Raw genomic sequence first — 20,301 nt, 5'->3', positions numbered from 1 at the left:
GGCGCTATTTCGAAATAATTTTTACACTCTTTCTGAAAACCCGCTTTCTAGATTTAAGTTCATAGCTTAAGATTTCGAAGTGTTGGGAAATACGTCCTGCGTCACTCCCTTCAAATAATGTGACCAATCCAGTAGAGCACCGTAAGGTCGGCTTGGGATAGAGAGGAAGGGGAAGGAAACTCTTTCTTTTCAAATGTCAAGTGAGAAGAATTAGGGATAGGTCGGTTTTTTCAGCCGCATCTTCTCGTATACGATGGGCTATTTCATATAGTATTTAATCGTCGTAGTCGTCGTCGAAGATGTGTATATTTCCATCGTCATCGTAATTTTTAAATTCAAACTCTACATATTTGCTTCATATTTTCACTCCTGTTTTGGTCAAAATTTACGTAGGTGATTATTCAATACGAGGGGAATTTGTCTTTTGATTTTCTGTGCACACCTATTACGGCGTACTTCATACAAATGAATTACGCTGGCTCCTATGAATTATGCGGGGGTTCATTTTAACCCTCGATTTTAACACTGTTATAAGTAACGCATAGAGAGGCTTTTCTTAAACACGTTCTCAATAGCTGGAGCCTTAGGAACGATGGGGCTCTAATAAGCCCGTGGCCTTCTTGTTTTTTCTTATTACCACGAATTCGGGCATTACTAGGCATTTAGGCTTATTTCGAAGAGAATTCGCGGCCGCGAAAGACTGTCTCAGAGTCGGACTCGGTCAAGTTTGAGTTATTTTGAAGAATAATGGCTTCCGAAGAAGCACTATTGCTACTTACTTATGGCGAGAAGAAGAAAAAGATTGTGTTAAAAAACCCTTCATATAAAACGCTTAGAGAAAAACTCGAACTGGACGTTTCTTTACAAGAATTTAATGGAAATGATTTCATATACCAGGTAAGTTCAGTTTTATTACACAGCAAATTTATATAATGCAATCTAGTTAATTAATTATGCCAAAAACCAATTGCCTTATACAGAATTAAACGGTTAATGGTCTTACGGTTAGTTGCAAACATTTTTAGCAAGGCTTAATACTTGGTATAAATAAATTTCATAGATTGCAATGTTTAACGCTGCATATAAACCCCTAAAATCTATAAGTAATTTTAGAGATACCCTTGTAATTGTTTAATCTTGCCCAAACTATTTTACTATAAATGCACACTAACACAGTTCAAAGGGAATGCAATTTAAGTCGTTAAGGTAGTTTTGAACAAAATTCCTACTGAAAAACTTTATTCCCAAGTATATCATCCAACCAAGGCAAATGAATAATCAAACCATTCATTCTATATTAATTAGAACATTTTCAAAATTAAAATAAGAGGATAAGTTTTGAATTATTTTCCTCCTTTTCGAGTTCACGAAAATAAATTTTCGCTTATTTTCTTCGTATATAGAAATATTTGGTATTGAGGGGGGAGGTTAGAGCTAACATTTCAAGAATTTCTAAGAAAGAGATGAAAAGAAAGTAACGTTGGCCTTGTGATAAAATTCAGGCACTCCTACCGTCTCCATTCCCCACTAACAAACTTCACGAGCCTAAGCTCTACTGACACTGGCTGGTGACTTGTCCAAAAGGGGTTCTGCCTCCTTCGCAAATATCAGTCACCGTACATTGCGGCTAAACACAGCGTGAAACCAGGCAGCGGAGCTCCATGGCCGGTGGTTGCCAACAAGGATTGTCCCCAAATTCCCATTGAAAGACCGGCTTTTCAATGTGAATTTAGAGACAAGCAAGATTCATCTATACCATTTCCATTTTGGGGGGAGGGGAGTGCTGGAAACGGGAAAATTTGACAAGGCAAAAGCTATAGGGCTAATCACACTCAAATTTCCTATACACCGATTACGGATTCTGTTATAACTTTTAGAACAGTTGAAGTTACAAAGATTACGCCAACATTGTACACCGATTACTTGGAGTGATTTCCCCTTGAGCAAAAGTTTCAATTTAGACAATGCCGATCAAAAAATGTCTTTCTAAGAAATTGAAAAACATTGTCTTCTATTGCGTTTAGTATTATGAATCAATGAGCCTCGACTTTCGCTATATTAAGTGAGGGTAAACGTTTAACTTAATAATGTTTATGCATTTTAATGTGGGTCAAAAATAAGGTTAAATTTCAAGTTAGGTTTATTAACTTTCGAAAATGTTTTCTTCTTAATTTACCATAATGGATCAATATGGGATGGATTATTGCTTCGGTATATGTACAAAGAATTAAAAATATTTACTCGATTACATAAAAAACACACATACATTATTATTATCAAAATCAATGACATGAAAATCATTCCTAAGGTTTATGACCATGACTTTGACGAGTTTGTGGACATTGACGATGATACAAAATTTGAAAAGAAGATGAAGATTAAAGTTTTAAGAGTAAGATAAGTTGTCCAAAACCCTAATAATAGAGAGCTGCAAAATGAAAATATTAACCTCCAACTCCTTCCAACTTCAAGGCAATACACAACAATGACTCCAATTCCTCCCAATGCCATAATCAAAAGTTTCAACTCCGCAGAACTCCACCAAGCGAAATGTAAAACTCCTCCCAACTCCTTCCATGAAAATTAAAATTTCTTAAACTCCTCCCAACTCCTTCCATGAAATTAAAATTTCATAAACTCCTCCCAACTCCTTCCATGAACATAAAAATTTCTTCTAACTTCTTCCATTAAAACCTTTCTAGTTTCTAGTCTTTGGAAGATTTCTTTACTCTTTAGAATTGGAAGAATAGAAAGTTCAAGTAAAACGTGTAGCTCATTAGTTTTCTTTCAAATTTGACCTGAGATTGATATTACGAGTGCTTATAAATTATCATTTTCAAATAAGAAATAATGTATACTCATAAAATTCTTCTAGACATAAAAACTTAAGATTTGGGGGGAAAAGGTGCTACGCGTTGTCGTTGGGTCTTATTTTACGCTTAGTTTCTTAAATTAGCTATTTAATTAAAATCGGACTGATTCGCTTCGCAACTGCTATTTTGAAGGACAAGGCCACGAACTTCACGAATCAAGAAATACTAACACTAGAGTACATTCTGTTATTAGTTGTGCCTGGCAATATGCCTACTGTCTTACTTAAATATGCCTCAAAGCTAGAAAGGAGACTCTTGTCAATGGGTTTAAGAGAAAAGGAAAACGCCCGCGGCCCCATTGTGTGAGAGACTCACTGAGGGGACGTGTCACGTGGGGTTACGGGTGAAAAAAGAATTTCGTACGAAGCTTTTGAAGACAAACAACGTTAAAGTTCGCTTTTAAATTGGAGCCCTAGCACTTACCAGACTTAAGTTTTCCAACTCCGTAGATTTCCATGTTTTAAGATAATTTTCCATTGCCTCCCAACTCCGCAATTATAATTATCATTATTCCCATTGCCTCCCAACTCCGCACACGAAAACTTCCACTGCCACCCAACTCCAATTTTATCTCAGAAAAGCATTTCCAACTTCTGGAGTTCCCATCGCTTAAACGCGGAACCCAGCGGGTTTCGGACTTCTTCCACGGAGTTGCAGCTCTCTATTTGGTATATTTTGGTGGAGACTTCGAAGAAGGTTCCTTGTCTTCTCTTATTTCTGAGTCTAGTAAAATTCAATAATCGTCTTCGAAATCAATTGGTTCTGTTATTCCTTTTTCATTACATAAAGGTGTGACAGTTCCAATACTTTTAGAGTACTTCAAGTATTGATTTTCGGATACACTTGTGTATCATTTTCAAGAGCTTTATTATCATCGATCTGGGTAGATCGTAATATTTTACGTTTTTCGATGTATTGGCGTTTCATTTGTTTTGCTTTATCTTTAGCTTCAAACGTATCATACGTTTGTTCATTTGTAATCGAGGGGCTAGTCATTCGCCAAAATTTTGTACACCTGATTACTGATTTCTGAATTTTTATATGAATTCCTATGATTACTGGACGAATTCCTATGATTACTGGACGAATTCCTTGATTTCTGTGATTACGATTATTTTCGGTGATTTCCATAATCATTACACTGATTTCCCGTTATTGCCGCGGATTACTTGTGATTTCCGTTTGAATTCCAATGAATTCCGGTGATTATTTGGTGAATGCCGTGATTACAACTGGATTCCTCGTGAATTTCGATGAATACAGTGATTATTTCTATTTCAACTGATTATGATTTTTATTTTGGGTTTTCGAATTCCTCCATTGATTATGCGTGATTATTTCACGAAAGGCGTGATTACCGAGGTGATTACAAAACATTACTAGTAAATCATATGATTATTTCTAATTTTCTCAAGATTTCACGTGATTTCCATTGATTATCGGAGATTTCTGATTACCTTTGATTACCCGCAGGAATGATTTTGATTACTGATGATTTTCAAAGAATTCTAGAAATCAAGTAATCGATTTCTGCGGTTTTGTACACCTGATTATTCAAGTGACTAACCCCTCGTTTGTAATAAATGTACTGGCAAGCGAAACATGTGTTTCACTATAAGGAAAACGTTATTGAAATGCAATGGATCTAACACTATTTGTGTTTCGTCCCCAAATCTTTCAGACAAAATGTCATAAAATGCAACAGCAACCGTAGAAATATTATTGTTTTGCTTTGGTACGAATATTCTAGAATTGCGCCACTTTCTCATTATCGCGACATTAGCAAGCACGTCTGGTACTTATATATACAAAGGCTCTTGGACATTTAGTTTCAGCAACCATGAAGTGAAGGTTGACTCTGCAATACTATCTACGTCGTATAACTGAAATTTAGAATTGGAATTTTATTCCTTCAATATTGTAAAATTTGTCTTTTTGTCGGTCGTTTTCCCGAATTCATGTTTATTCTTACTCAAAGTTACGGCTTCTTTGTCCATAACTTCAAACAACTCTCTTTGAAAACCTTGACTTTTATTTCTATATTTATTTGAATTATATTCATATTTCTTATTGAGATATTTAGAGACGAATGAAATCAAAACATCGTTATGTGCAAATTTTTTAACGTGGTCAGATTCCAATAATACATTGGTTTTTGCATGAAATAGTGGAATTAAAAAATCGAATATCAATCGCATAATTTCAACAATTTTTGGATCAACGCCAACGACTGTATTAATAGGGATATTAGTTTTAAAATGTTTTTGTTTCATAAGAACTTCAGTATCGTAAATACACGATCCCAATGCTTCTAGGAATAGTTTCACGTCCAATTCTTCCAAAAACGTTTCAAACAGCTGTACCAAGAATTTATCTAATAACGGCCATTTATATTCCAGTGAAACTCTAAATCTTGATCCTTCAGATTCTAGCATTGGCCTCTTAATTAAGATTTCACAATCAATATCTACTATAATGGTATCAGATGGCTGGGAAAGTGTTTCTTCAGTAGCCTGTTTATTATCTTTCATATAAATTTGGCGCAAAATTTTATCAGTGATTATACCATTTTTTTTTCGATTCTTTCGACATCAATTCATGCTTTATTTCAGAAGCTTTATGATTAATGTGATATTCGCTTAGTGGAGCTCCCGGTTTTTTACGGTCTTGAACTAGTGAAACGGGACAGAGGAGGCATGTGCTACCCTAAGAAGACATTCTATCCTTATGTAACTGAGTTAAATGGCACAATTAGGTGGATTTCAACTAAGGATGGGTTTAAAGAACATGGAAAAAATATTATTATGGTAAGTCTATAGTTTATAAAAGTCTAATTAGGCCTAACAAATGCGTATAATTATTAATATGGGTTGATTTCATAATATAGAATTGTGTTGCTGGAGTAAAACATAATAAAAACATAAGGAAACTATTTATGGATGGAGTCGCCTCTCTCACCATTCAAAACCAGCTGTTTGATGATGGCGTAAATTTATGTTTTCAAGTATGGACCCCAAAAGTAACTCACGCCAGGATTCATGAACTTTTATCTGTGTACTGTAAAAATTTACAATTAGGGGGTCAATTACTCCGAGATAAGTTATACCAATTTGCCAAAAAAGCAGAACTGAAAAAGAAAATCAAAGCTTTGGAGAATTCAGAGAAACTCATAAAACAGACAGAAAAAGCAAGGCCAAAAACTCAAAGGTCCAAGAAAAAAGTGAAACAACTAACAGAAAAGGATAGTGAGCCGATTATCTTAAGAATGTGAAAAGCTCCCAACTAAAGCCAAGAAAAAATCTGAAAAGCTGTCAGCTAAAGCTAATAAAGAATTCGAAAAGCTAAAAGCCAAAGCAAGAAAGGCAGCAGAAAAACAGGCGGTTAAAGTCAGAAAGGAAATCGAAAAACAGTCAGTTAAAGCCAAAAAGGCAGCTGAGAAACAGGCTGCGAAAGCCAAAAGTGAAGCTAAAAAGCAACTAAGGAAGGCCAAAAAGCAGGCACCTCACCAATCGACAGAAAAGCTGATTAGAATGGCCAATTACAGGAAAAAAACGTATTCCTTGCAATGAAATTAACGAAAATAACTGTGATATTATTATGCCAAGTCAAACAAATAATTATCGTTTAGTTTGTGAGCCTAAAGGAAATCCTAATAATACTTACGAAAATAGTCAGCTTATGCTATGTAACAATGCACTGAATTTTTCACCTAGTATTTGCATCTATTATCTGGGTCAAGGGTCTAATAGTCAATCAACCGACGTTGATATGACAAATTATACTACAGCCTACAACTATTCTTGTGCAATAAGTCAAGGATCTAATATACATTCAACTAACGATAATATGACTAATTACCCTACAGAACCAATCTTTACTTACACCTACTGTAGTCCAATATTTCAATCAACCGCTGTTGCTACGACTTATTATCCTACAGAAACCAAAAGTATATAGATATATAAAAACAAAAAGTATATAGATATATAAAAACAAAAAGTATATAGATATATAAAAACAAAAAGTATATAGATATATAAAAACAAAAATATATAGATATATAAAAACAAAAAGTATATAGATATATAAAAACAAAAAGTATATAGATATATAAAAACAAAAAGTATATAGATATATAAAAACAAAAAGTATATAGATATATAAAAAAAGTATATAGATATATAAAAACAAAAAGTATATAGATATATAAAAACAAAAAGTATATAGATATATAAAATCTAAAAGAACAGTTCATAGGTTCTTCCTCGCGCCGTGTAATATGAGAATCCCCGCTTCATTTCAAAATAGTGCCGACCCCCCTCTGCGTATGATTACATTCACGACCGTAGCACAGGTACATGCGTAAAAAGGCTCACAAAGTAGAGCCAAGAAAACTTCGTCATCTAGTTAAGCATCGCGTCTTTGGTCATACATAGCCCACACGATCACGCGCATCACGACGCAAGCTGCTCGCGCTATAGCGCTATTGCGCGAGCAGAGCAGCGTCCGGGAGCGCGGATCGAGTGGGCTTTGGGTCATAATATCGGGTTCTTGGCTCTTGCACTTTTACAGTCCGGTAACGGTTTCTACAATATTTTGACATAATAAGCTAATTAATAAAGCAAATAATGCCACAGAAGAAAAGCCAAGCGCAATTGGATGCAATAACTTCCAAAAACCAGCAAACTCAGTGTAATTTTTATGTAGTATTTAAAGAAGATGTTGGTTTACAAACGTATGAAACCAGCGCCAGTGGCAGTGAGTTAAAGAGCAAAGGCTTAGTGAAAGTTAGCGCTGTAATCCAGACAGACTTTGGTTTAAACATAAGAAATGTTGAAACTGAAACGGAGATTTTTGGATTTAACGTACAATCTCAGAAATGGGAAGAAATAAATTGCTTTAATAGTTTAAACTTAGTTGAAAATAGTCGTAAACGAAACTTATATTTGGATAAAGAGACTTGCAAAACCGATGACAGTTTTGGACCCGAAGACAAGCTCTATCAATTTCAACAGAAGCCACTGAGTTTGATATGACGTTAAATGAATTAAAACTTATTTCTCCAGCCATATTAGCTTTAAAAACATTTACAGAGAGTTTAAGTCAAGGTATGTAAATCCTTTAGTTTACCTCACAATAATAATAATTAATGAATAATTTGACATATTAAATGCTTAGCAGGAGCTTCTATTAGAATTTTAAATAAAGTCCATAATGGACTTGTGGAATACCTTGAGATTTACCAGGAGAATGGGTTACTGGCAGTAGCAAATTATTATGATGCTCCGCGACGCTTGTTGTTTTCTTGCGATGGAACCTTGTCAATATTGACACTTTTCAAAGGTGTTGAACAAATTAAGTACTACAATTTTGAAACTCAAACCCTAAATGTGGAAATAGTCACCAATGCCATGGCTTCACTTGATAAAAAATACGTTTTTTGTACTGGAATAAGGAAGGTATGATGAACTCTAATGTTGTCATTGTTAAATGTGACTTAATACTTCAAAAACAATGGATCTCTCCAATAGGATGAAGCAATGGGGATGGAATGTACCAAAAAGCTTCAAAAACATGTTTATCCATTTGAGCGTTATCAAGCTACTGATTGTTTTGTATGGTTTGTACCTCCACCCAATGCTGCTAAAGAAAAAATTCGGGAAAGGCTGTACCAATGTACAAATTGTCGTAGCCTTAACTGGTAAAAGCTTACAATCCACCAAGCTGTGGAGCTTGAATTTGACTTGGGAATAACATAACACATTACTTTCAGGTACATGACGGATTGCAAAAAGAAAAAAGAACAAGTCACCCCGAGATCCAAACTAAAGAGGCAGTCTGTTGATTCACGATGCAGGATTACCATTTTGACTCCTAAGTCCAAGCGAAAAAGGTTGTTGCAAAGTAAACGCAAACGATCATCACTAGTTCGAAAAGTAAAGGATCTAGAAAGCAAACTTATAGCGACCTCCTTGGAACTAAACCAAGGACACGATGGGGAAATGAAAAAAATCGTTGCTGAAATTAACATGAAAGGACGTAACGATTTGGATCAAATATTTAGTGAAGCCATGAAAAAAAAACAAGACTATTGGATTGGCATTAAGAAAAGCATGGGAGCTAAACAGTCAACCCTCAACAAAAAATGACTTTTTGAATGATCAGGAAAAATGTAGAAAAGGATCGCAAGGGAACAGATGGAGTCCACTTACTTAAAGAATTGCGCTCAGTGTCTATTCTCGTTCACCTGCAGCGTACGAGGCTCTTGCATCATTTGACGTTTTGCAATTACCAAGTACTCACACCTTAAAGGCCAAAGTGAGACAGGGGTCCGATTCTACTATTGTCCTTATTTATAAGGATTCCCTTCGTAAGGACAAATCCTTATTTCGGTCTTAAGGATAGGATAAGGATCTTTCAAATATTTCACAAAATTCGTATTCTACAACCATTCTCCTTATGAGCAATCCCATCCTTACGAATGATAAGGAGAGTAAACACGCCGTGACGCTTTACCGGCAGCGTAGCCAATAGCGTTTCTTTCAGTTCAGCAGACGATTTTTTGGTAGTTTGAGTAGACAAGTCTTAGCCTCTTAGGCCCTCGTTCACTCTCTTTTAAAAACTGAGAGTGGGAAAAGCGCGAGTTATAAAATCTCCCTCGTGGAGTGAAAAAGCGTATGCCCGTCATATTTGTTTTCCTTCATACAGAGTGAAGGAGATTAAAAAATTAAACCCCTCGTGCTCATTGAATTTGAAGGAACGACTGAATTTACGAGTTTCTCCCTCAATTCGAGCGAGTGATTTTTTCCTGAGAGAGTAAAGTCACTCGCGAAGGAAATTATTAACGTTTGAAAGGTAAGGGAAAAGAAAAGATTCCTAGGCCTAATGCAACTTCATTATTAGTTTTAAAGAATATATCTCTAATTATTTAATTCAGTGGTGGTTGTTTGAATTCAGTGCGATTCTGCTATGATATTAAACATTCACTGGTGTTTTGATGGAAAAGAAATTAAATATTCATAAATGTGATGAAGTATTTTATTATTGTCCAACAACGTAATTCTTTTGTGGAATAAGTCTTCATAAATGGAGAACCGTAACTTTTCGTAAATGTATATGCGAAACCTTCATGAATGACGAAAAGTCATCGTAAATCAATGACGAAAAGTCATCGTAAATCAATGACGAAAAGTCATCGTAAATCAATGACCAAAAGTCATCGTAAATCAATGACCGTTTAATATCAATACCTTAAACTGTGCTAGCGTAATAAGCATAGTTACACCTAAATGCATAAACCTTCAGTAGAACCGCATTGGATTAAAACAATTTCGGTTTTAACTTCAAACCAATTTAAGTTATCAAATAAGCTTATAATAACGAATATCAAAGCGAGTCAATAAAAATCTCTAATTAGGTATAAATATTTATTTTTGAACCTAATAATGAAAAGTCATTTTCACTAATGTAACTGAAAACATATTACCTTCACAACATAAGAATCTCCTTCCCGAGGGACTTTACTCCCTCACGAAAAAAATCTCTCTAATTCGAAGAACCATTTTCAAACATGCAAACGCGAAAAAGCTTCCTTTTCACTTAAATCCCGTCTTGGTGTTTCCTCAATATGAGCTAAACGCAACATTTCTAACTCAATGAAAAATGCCGCCATATTTGAGTTTGAAAAACAAATAAGGATAGTTTCCAAGCCTTACGTCTCTAAGGACAGCTTTTTCTTCTCCTTAACTTAAGGATTATTTTTGATCCTTAATAAGGACAATTTTTAATAAGGAGAGGAGTAGAATACGAACTTTTGAGCGTAAGGATAATTTCGAGGTTTAAGGACAATTTTTGATCCTTATAAATCATAAGGACAGTAGTAGAATCGGACCCCTGGGTAAGCCAGGAATCGATCTTGTTCACCTCAAGAAGGAATCCAAAAGGTTTGATGAGTTCGTTGGAGATCACCCTGAATATTATAATCCTGTCAAGGAAGGCGCATTGATTTTTGATGAGGTCAAAATCATTGGAAAATTAATGTGGAATTCAACGAATGGTGAATTCACGGGGGCTGCAATGGTTCCCAATGAATATGCGTCTTTAGAAGATTTATACAAAGTCAGAAACCTCTCGGAAGTTTTGGAAGCTGAATATGCTCTTCAATATCTTTGGCGCTGCACCACTACATCTTTTGACATTATAGGCCCCTATTTCATGTTTTCGAAGCCAGTCACTCATGCAGCTATAACTAGCACACTGTTGAAGACTGTTTTCGCATTCCATTCTGTAGGGTTTGAGGTAGGAGTTTTCGTTTGCGATGGAGGGAGCAGCAACATTTCTTCCCTAAGACAAAGTTTAGGTATCAGCAAAGCCCTCGAACCTTCTGCGAATGAAGATGGATCATTAAATTTCCGGTTCAGCACAAAAATAAGAAATTGGTGTGTCCAGGAGAGATGGATTTATTGGATGGTGTGCCCAAGCCACCAACTAAAGAATATTATAAATGCCTTAAATCATTCCCAAGATGAAGGAACTAGAGATTTCACAAAACAAGGTGTAAGATTTGGGTGGAAACAAATTGCTGAAATGAAAAAGCGAGAAGATGACAGAAGGGACAGTGGCGAATTGGTTCAGGTCAAGCGTCTTCTGCAATCCCATATTGACCGTGATTCCTGGACGAAACTAAATGTTACCCCAGCTAGAATCTTGCAACAAATGGAAGTGATGGGAGAACTTTACAATTATGCCAATCCAACGTTTGAAGACGTCCCAAATGACAGGGAAAATGTGATGGCTTGCTATGACTTTTTAGAAGCGTGTCATGACATATTTGAAGAAGGCCTGCTCTCTAAGGAACGAGTTTATAGCCTAGAGTCGCCACCCATAAGATCCATGTTAAATGGACTAAAGTATTTTGAAAATTGGGCGATTGAACGAATGACTGATAGTAAGAAAATGACAAATAACCCCAAGTTTCTTGCATGGCAATCATTTGAGCTTCTTCGAATATCTATTTATGGTTTCATTGACTACTTGCAAGATTTCACGACGCGCCATCCTTCAAAATACATTTATCCTCTTTGGTTAAACGGCTCTGCGGTAGAAACTCTTTTCAGCCAAATGAAACATGTAACAGCCGGAAAATTAACAAGTTTAAACTATAGCAACGCGCGACGAGCCTTATTGATTAAGGGGTGCAAAAAAACCTCTCAAAATGCAGACGCATCTTACCGCAAAGTTGGCTTTGATATTTGTGAAAAATAGGAATTGAATTTTCGTATCTCCTTTCATTCCCTTCATTCCCAATGTAGTTGCATTTTCAGAAAACTTTACAACTTTATAAAAATAATAAAGGTTTTAGAAAAGTTTTGAAAAACATTTCATTGTTCTCGACTTTTATTCAATCTTCAAATTAATTAATTTTCAAATCATCAGCAATATTTTCTATTTGACATATTTTCAAATTGCATTGTAAGAGTCGAAATAAGATAGTTCTTATTTTCTATTTAACAATATATTTAGGTATTTTAACTTTTAACATTCAGTTAAAATGATAAAAATATTAACTAATTTGTTGGTGTTATAACTTTTAACATTCAATAAAATTATAAGAACAGGAACTTATATAACCAAACTATATAACAACCATCAAAACGTCAACAACTATACTTGATCTATATACGTTTGTTGACAATTACACATTTTAAAATAGTACCATAAAATTTTAATGGTAACAAAAGTCTTTTAATTGTTTTTTTTTAATATGTCTCCCTGATCTTGATCTCGTTATTTCCTCTACATGTCCGTCGATAGTAAACCCAGAAGTTGATGGCGTTGGGCTTACTATGCCTTTGTTGCTGCACTCGCTTTCCCCTGCTATTAATCTATTTTTTGACATTTTTTCAGCTTCTATTAATTTGTTTGGCGTAGTTGAATCATTGTTTATGCTGTTAATTTGAGAGTAAGTTATCTTCAATGTCTCTTAATTTTCTAGGTGCTCTGAAAGAACTTGACTTGAATGGCCTAGTTGGGCTTATTATTTGAGTTTTGCTGCAGTCTGTCTTGATTTGGAAGATCAGGATCAAAGATGTTTTGTTTATGGCAGTTTTTATCTTCATAAGGACTTTTTTGTTTTTGAGACTTATTTTGTTTATCATATTTTTTTTTGTCTATCACATTTTGTTTGTTTATCTCATTTTTTTGTTAATCTCATTTTTTTTGTTAATCACAATTTTTTTCCTAATCACATTTTTTTTGTTAATCACAATTTTTTTCTTAATCAGTTTTTTCTTAGTCCCATACAGCATACACCGTAAATTTTGCCCTCCTACACCTCGATTACCCCTCCTTTTGTTTCTCTGACGTGTTGCACCTCTTATGAGGTCAGCCAACTTGGCGTGGACCAATTTCCTTTGAAATATTATTCTGAAGTCTTCCAACTGACTAGTTGTAAATCCATGTTCCCGAACTTCAGGAATTTCCAGCACTATTGCGTGAAATTGTGCTTTCAAAGATTCACCCTCTCTTACAATTTTTGTGGTCTCCTCTGCAAAAGTAAAGGTTTCAAAATCAGGGATATAAAAGCTTACCAAAAGGACAAAAATTACTTTGCAACGGACTGCCCCTGGGAAAATTTAACTGGCCGGTCGTGAAGAGGGGAATTCCGTCACAGGACGTTAGGTAGCCCTGATTTAATAAAGGGGGACCTTGTGACAACGTTAAGTCTTAAAAGAGGGGTTTCTAAGATAGGCCTAATTTAATAACTTCCTCCCGGTGGAATCTAATAAAAGAAATTATTCATACCTTCGGTTCATGTTGAAATCAGAAAAACGGATTTAATGAAACTTTATAAATTTTACAAAAAGAAAATTTCGCCGGAGTTTCCCGAGGGACGACTGCGCGCGTGAACAAAAACTATCGCGGGACGTGGTAGGGCTTCTACCCGAGGACGGCTCCGGCTGCTTGAAGTGACGACGATGAGAGAGAGAGAGAACCGTGGGTTTTACACGGGCTTATATACAAAAAAATCATAAAGAAGGGGGGGAGAAGGTAGAAGGAGGTGACGTAGACGACAGAGGAGCGGACATATTCCGGAGAATACGTCTGTCCCTCTGTCGTCTACAACGATTTCTGGACGAAACCGTTGCAAACGCCCCCTCGAAAAAAAAGAGAGATAGAAAAATGTAAGGTAGAAGAAGGGGTTTGCGTAACCCGTTATAACGAACAAAATATGTTTTTTTTTCATGTTGAAATTAAGTTCTAATACGCGACGCGTGTGTTGTATATGCCAAGCAGGCGGTCTTTTTGGACGAATTTTCTTGGACATAGTGATGATCGATGTAGTCCCTCAGCGTTGCAGGCGATGCATTTGTAGTGAGGGGGAGGTCGGGTTATCACGGGGAATCCCTGGGGAGTGACGGGATATAAGCGCACTAAATCTCCCTGTGAGATGTTTTCCCAAGTGACCGGGAACTATTCCCTATTCCGTGGCGGGGCGCGTTGATAAGGTTGCTCTTGTAAGAAGAGCTTGGCGTACTCGTCTAGTTCATATATGTTTTCTTGGGGAATCGGAATCGGAATCGGCCCGTAATCCATGAAGTTCGTTTCTAGTTGGGAAACGGTGGGTCGAGGTCGGATCCTAGGGAGAACTGGAACAATGGCGGCGGCTTCTGGATTGGCTTGGAGTTCGATGGGGTTTTCTTCCCTTGCGACGGCTGTTTCGACTTGAATTTCTTCCAGGGCGATGGCTGGTTGTTCCGTTTGAATGTTTTCTGGAGCTATAGCTGCGGCAACAGGGAGTAACAGTGGGATCTCTTCTTCGGCGTTGGTGGCAGGGAGCTCTAATGGAATTATTTCAGAGGCGACGGTTGGAAGTTCCAAGGGGATTTCGCTTCTCGCGACGTTAGTAGCTGCAGGAAGTTCCCGGGGGACGTTTTCCTCCATGGCGATGGTTAAGGCGGCAGCAAGCTCCCCTGGCATTCTCCTTCGGCGACGGCTGGTATGGTGGGAGGTTCTCTGGTTTCGTCTTCCGCTTCAGCGGCTGCGATTGTGTTTGCTATTCTGATTTCGATTGGGATTTCATCCATCTCTTCTTCCTCTGGAATTTCCGCACCGGCGGCTCCTGCTTCCATGTCCGGTGTCTCTTCGGGGTCCGGGTGCAGTATTATTACGTCCTGAGGGTGAGGTCGGGGATTTCCAGTGGCGTTGTTGTGTGAAATTTCTTGGTCAAAAGCCGTGGCGGCTGGTAGCGACACTACCTCGAAGTCTCTCACTAGGGGGTCCAATAGGAAGTCTTCTGGCGCTACGGTGTTGATTTTTTTTCTGGTCATTCTGGGTCCCGTGGCCCAATACAACGGTTTTTTCGGGCTAGCTCTTAAAATTAACTATCATTAGAAAATGAGAACAGAAATAATAAATAAGAATAAATTCCCAAAGGAAGAAGTTAATGTATGTGTCAGGATTCGCGATATTAGACGGCCGTTAGTACGGTACGACGTGGGTGAGCCAACCTGACCATTTCCCAAGTAGGTTTTGCTATCGGTACTCGTTTGAAGTTAAAGTCTTCTGGGAGGCTATTCTCTAAGGTCCTTTTGGAGGAATTTCGATCCGAATCTTTTCATTCGGAGTCAATTTCCCCGAATGAAAATAAAACGTATTCTGTAAGCACCTTATCCTAATCATACGGTTATAACCTCTCCGAATCATTCGGCGGCCCTAAGAGACGACCGAATCGGGCATTCGGAGTTTTTACCGCCTCTCTTCCCTCCATCAATCTTAGATTCGCGGAACTTTCGCCGGAGTTTTGGCTGCGGTTCATATTTTTATTTAGTATGGCTGCTTTGTTTTTTCAACTCAAGCTTCATCGTTTGCTTTGAACATGGTAATCGCATTGCTCGTCGCGATTTACGAGTTCAAAGGGTTTTTCGAGACTTAAAATCAAGCGTGGGCTAAATTTTAGGTTAAAGCGGGAAATGGCTTTAGGCCTTGGCGGGCCTTGGCGAAATCGACAAGGTAGAATGGTAGATCGACGGCTTTTTGGTAGATTTAAAGGTAAAAAAACGTCGTTGAATTTATCCTACATTTAAGGGATAATTTCGCGAGATCCAATTACTTAACAAAGATTTAATTGTTCATTTTAATATTTCTTCTACCGGGGCTTGTAAGTTTGAGCCACCTATTTTTGACCAATTGCATCAATTATTAATAATTGCTAGATTAAATTTGGTTATTCCGTTTAGCATCTATTTAAATTATTAAATTTTGGTAGGTGTGTAACCATTGATGGAGGGCTAATGATCTACATTAATGAATTTATCATAATCTCACGAGTTCCACACAATTGGATTATAATTTGCGATTAATTAAAGTTGTTATTCTAGGTTCTCATTGCCTCATATTTAACCCTACTAAAACTTGCGCTAAGTTTCATTCAAAATTCGACGTATATTAACTGTTGTTTAGCGTGTTCTTTAATACCATTTTAAAAGAATATTATGAAGCAATAAGCAATTTAAAAATAAATAATTTTTTATCAAAAATAAATAAATAAAAAAGGGAAAAAAAACACTTGTTTCTATCTTAAGAAAAGAAATCGAAAAAGAGAAAATTTGCTTTGTATTGAATGTGTTCCCAATACAAAGACCATTTCCCAAAATTTTCACTCCTTGGGAAAAACCAAAGTTTCCATCCCTTCAATTTGAAAGCGCGCCAAATAAAATTGTCCAATAAAGAAAAAGTGGGCGTCAAAAAGTACCACTTGGCTCAAGAGGAAGTGACGTCCATTTGGATTGAGAGAAAATTTTCGAAGTATCCGAATGACGATAAGGATTGGGGTTTGACAATACGGTTTGTTCGGTCCACTCCGAATGAGCCCGATCCGAATCATAAGGATTCGGAGTGATCCGAATGATTTTCGATTTTTAGAGAATAGCCTCCCTGGTACTAAATCGATGATTCCTTTTTGTAAATATTGGGATATCTCGTTTCGTGAGCGTAGCATTAGGCTCTTTGGTCCTGGGGGATAGTAGTATACGTCCATATCTACCTTGCCAGGCTGGGTAGTGTGGCGGTAGCATAACTCGCGAACCCATCCCTTCTTGAATGGTTTCTCGTAATTGGTCGGATTTTGTTCCTGAGTAGAAGATGATATAAGAGGGTTAACTTCCGCGCTACTTTGGGATTCGGATATTTCATGGACGGGAACTAAACGTTCAGGGTCAAGGAGATGAGTGGTTCAGGACTTGTTTCTCGACGTTGTGGTTCTCCTTCCGGATTCGTCGATAGTGAATGAAGTTTTGGAGTCTTTTTCTTTGGTCTTGTTGACGAACTTCCTGTTGTTGGAACTCTGGCTCGTTTTCTCCTCTTTTCTCTATCGGCAACCCGGTCTATCTCGTCTGATGATGAACTAAGTTGATCTCGAAGTTGAGCTGGAGGACGTCTTTCTCTTCTTTGGATAGGTTGATTTGGAATAATTAAGGGTTCTTTAGTAGTGGTACTACTTGATAATTTTCTTAATTGTTTCTTCTTTCGTCCCATGGAAGAAGATGTGGTCGTTGGGTGACTTCTCTTTCGGAGATCGGGGACCTCGGGTTCGTCCCTGGGCAGGAGGGGGTTGTAAACTTCCTTGTGGGAAATTAGGTACCTGTCCCGCGGATCTCTGTGTCTGTCCTACAGATACTGGATTATTTATGTTTTGCCTAATTGGGGCATTTGTTTATGTTACCGAGCTACTATGTGGTATGGTTCCATACGGAGGGGTATTAGGAACTGTAATTGGTATAGTAGACATTATCGGGTTATTAACTTGACTACTTGGGGCCCAATTATTTATAAATATCTTGGCCCTAGTATATGCTTTATCTGGAACTATTTCGACTCTAGGGTTTGGTTGACTAGTTTGTGGGGGTTCAGTTAAATTAATCAAATCAGGGGTACTCCGTCCATGTCTAGATTTATTTTTAATGGTCCCCTGGGGGTTGTAAATTTGACTTGCGCGTTTGAATAAGGCTAGGTTCCTAGCGCGTTTATCCGTCTTGTCTTCTACTTGATTTTGGATATTTAAAGGGGGATTTTCTATCCTTTCTTCCTGAGTATTTAAAAATCTACTTAAATCATAATTACTATCCCATAAGGGTTCATCATTTGGGTTAGACGCGTATGCCATATTCGTTTCGGTTAACCGAGAGGGACGTAAGATATTTCCGAACACGCGGTTAGGCCTGGCTTCCGGCCACGTGTATCCCGAATTTTCCGATTCACGGGAGGAAACCGAGGAAATGTCCGAGTCCGGGCTTTCGCGGTATAATTTTTTCTTCGGGCACGATTCGGGATGACTCATTAAAATTGTCAAAAATAATTATATTCGAAAAATTGTTCTATTCGAAAAATAATTTGATTTATCACGAGGTTTTATTCTAAAAATAAATAATACTAATCTAAATAAATAATATAATAAATAAATTCTATGATTCAAATCGATTTAAATTTAAACTTGGGAAGCACGCCCTCGAATGTTCTAGAAGAGAGGTTCCAAGATGGCGGGTATCTTACTCAAACTAGTACTAACCTGTAACGAAGCTCGCGAATCGGGCCCGACCACACCGTCGGAGAAGAAAAGCGACGGGACGGGAAAAACAATGACCGAGGGTTCAAAAAGACGGGCACGGCGCCATTTGCAACGGAATCCCCCGGGGAAAATTAAATTGGCCGGTCGTGAAAAAAGGGGATTCCGATACAGGACGTTAGGTAGCCCTGATTTAATTTAGGGGGACCTTGTGACAACGTTAAGTCTTAAAAAACGGGGTTTCTAAGGTAGGCCTAATTAAATAACTTCCTCCCGTTGGAATTTAATAAAGAAATTATCCATACCTTCGGCTCATGTTGAGAATCCAAAATTGAATTTAATATCTTTTTAAATCTTACAAAAAAGAAAACTTTCGCGAGAGTTCCCAAGGGACGACTGCGCGAGAACAAAAACTATCGCGAGATGCGAGGCAGGGCTTCTCCCCGAAAACGGCTTCCGGCGACTTGACGTGAAGAAACGAGGGGTTAGTCACTTGAATAATCAGGTGTACAAAACCGCAGAAATCGATTACTTGATTTCTAGAATTCTTTGAAAATCATCAGTAATCAAAATCATTTCTGCGGGTAATCAAAGGTAATCAGAAATCTCCGATAATCACTGGAAATCACGTGAAATCTTGAGAAAATTAGAAATAATCACATGATTTACTAGTAATCTTTTGTAATCACCTCGGTAATCACGCCTTTCGTGAAATAATCACGCATAATCAATGGAGGAATTCGAAAATCCAAAATAAAAATCATAATCAGTTGAAATAGAAATAATCACTGTATTCATCGAAATTCACGAGGAATCCAGTGGTAATCACGGCATTCACCAAATAATCACCGGAATTCATTGGATTTCAAACGGAAATCACAAGTAATCCGCGGCAATAACGGGAAATCAGTGTAATGATTATGGAAATCACCGAAAATAATCGTAATCACAGAAATCAAGGAATTCGTCCAGTAATCATAGGAATTCATATAAAAATTCAGAAATCAGTAATCAGGTGTACAAAATTTTGGCGAGTGACTAGCCCCTCTCGAGAAAGAAGAAGAGAGAGAGCGCGAACCGTGGGTTTACACGGGCTTATATTCATAAAAAAAGGGTGGGGGAGGGAAAAGTAGAAAGAAGAAGGAGGTGACGTAGACGACGAAAGGAGCGGACATATTCCGGAGAATATGTCTGTCCCGTTCGTCGTCTGCAACGGTTTCTGGGCTGCAGGATGCTGGCGATCCGGTGGCAGGCGAAAAGGGTGCTTACGATCCTGTGGCAGTCGAAATGAATGCTGGCTATCCGGTGGCAGGCGAAATGAATGCTGGCGATCCGGTGGCAGGCGGGGTGGGTGCTGGCGATCCGGTGGCAGGCGAAAAGGGTGCTGGTGATCCGGTGGCAGGCGAAATGAATGCTGGCGATCCGGTGGCAGGCGACATAGGTGCTGGCGATCCGGTGGCAGGCGAAATGGGTGCTGGCGATCCGGTGGCCGGCGAAATGAATGCTGGCGATCCGGTGGCAGGCGACATAGGTGCTGGCGATCCGGTGGCAGGCGACATAGGTGCTGGCGATCCGGTGGCAGGCGAAATGGATGCTGGCGATCCGGTGGCAGGCGAAATGGGTGCTGGCTATCCGTTGGCAGGCGAAATGAATGCTGGCGATCCTGTGGCAGGCAAAAAGGTTGCTGGCGATCCGGTGGCAGGCGAAATAGGTGCTGGCGATCCGGTGGCAGGCGAAATGAATGCTGGCGATCCGGTGGCAGGCGAAATGAATGCTGGCGATCCGGTGGCAGGCGAAATAGGTGCTGGCGATCCGGTGGCAGGCGAAATAGGTGCTGGCGATCCGGTGGCAGGCGAAATAGGTGCT

At 38.1% G+C, this 20,301-nt stretch overlaps 1 long non-coding RNA gene across 1 annotated transcript; it reads left to right on the top strand.

The window, feature by feature from the left end:
* Positions 1-564: 564 nt before the first annotated feature.
* Positions 565-4,587, top strand: LOC149653506 (uncharacterized). Its single transcript, XR_016370835.1, has 3 exons — positions 565-897; positions 2,309-2,392; positions 4,555-4,587. It is a non-coding gene; the product is annotated as an uncharacterized LOC149653506 (long non-coding RNA).
* Positions 4,588-20,301: the final 15,714 nt, after the last annotated feature.

The sequence above is a fragment of the Phalangium opilio genome, unplaced genomic scaffold, assembly GCF_054372755.1.
Source record: "Phalangium opilio isolate 3A_F unplaced genomic scaffold, DU_Popi_V2 ptg000082l_1, whole genome shotgun sequence".
In the NCBI taxonomy this organism is placed as follows: Eukaryota; Metazoa; Arthropoda; class Arachnida; order Opiliones; family Phalangiidae; genus Phalangium; species Phalangium opilio.
Note: the sequence above shows the minus strand (reverse complement) of the source record. Positions and strands in the feature narration are given on the sequence as shown.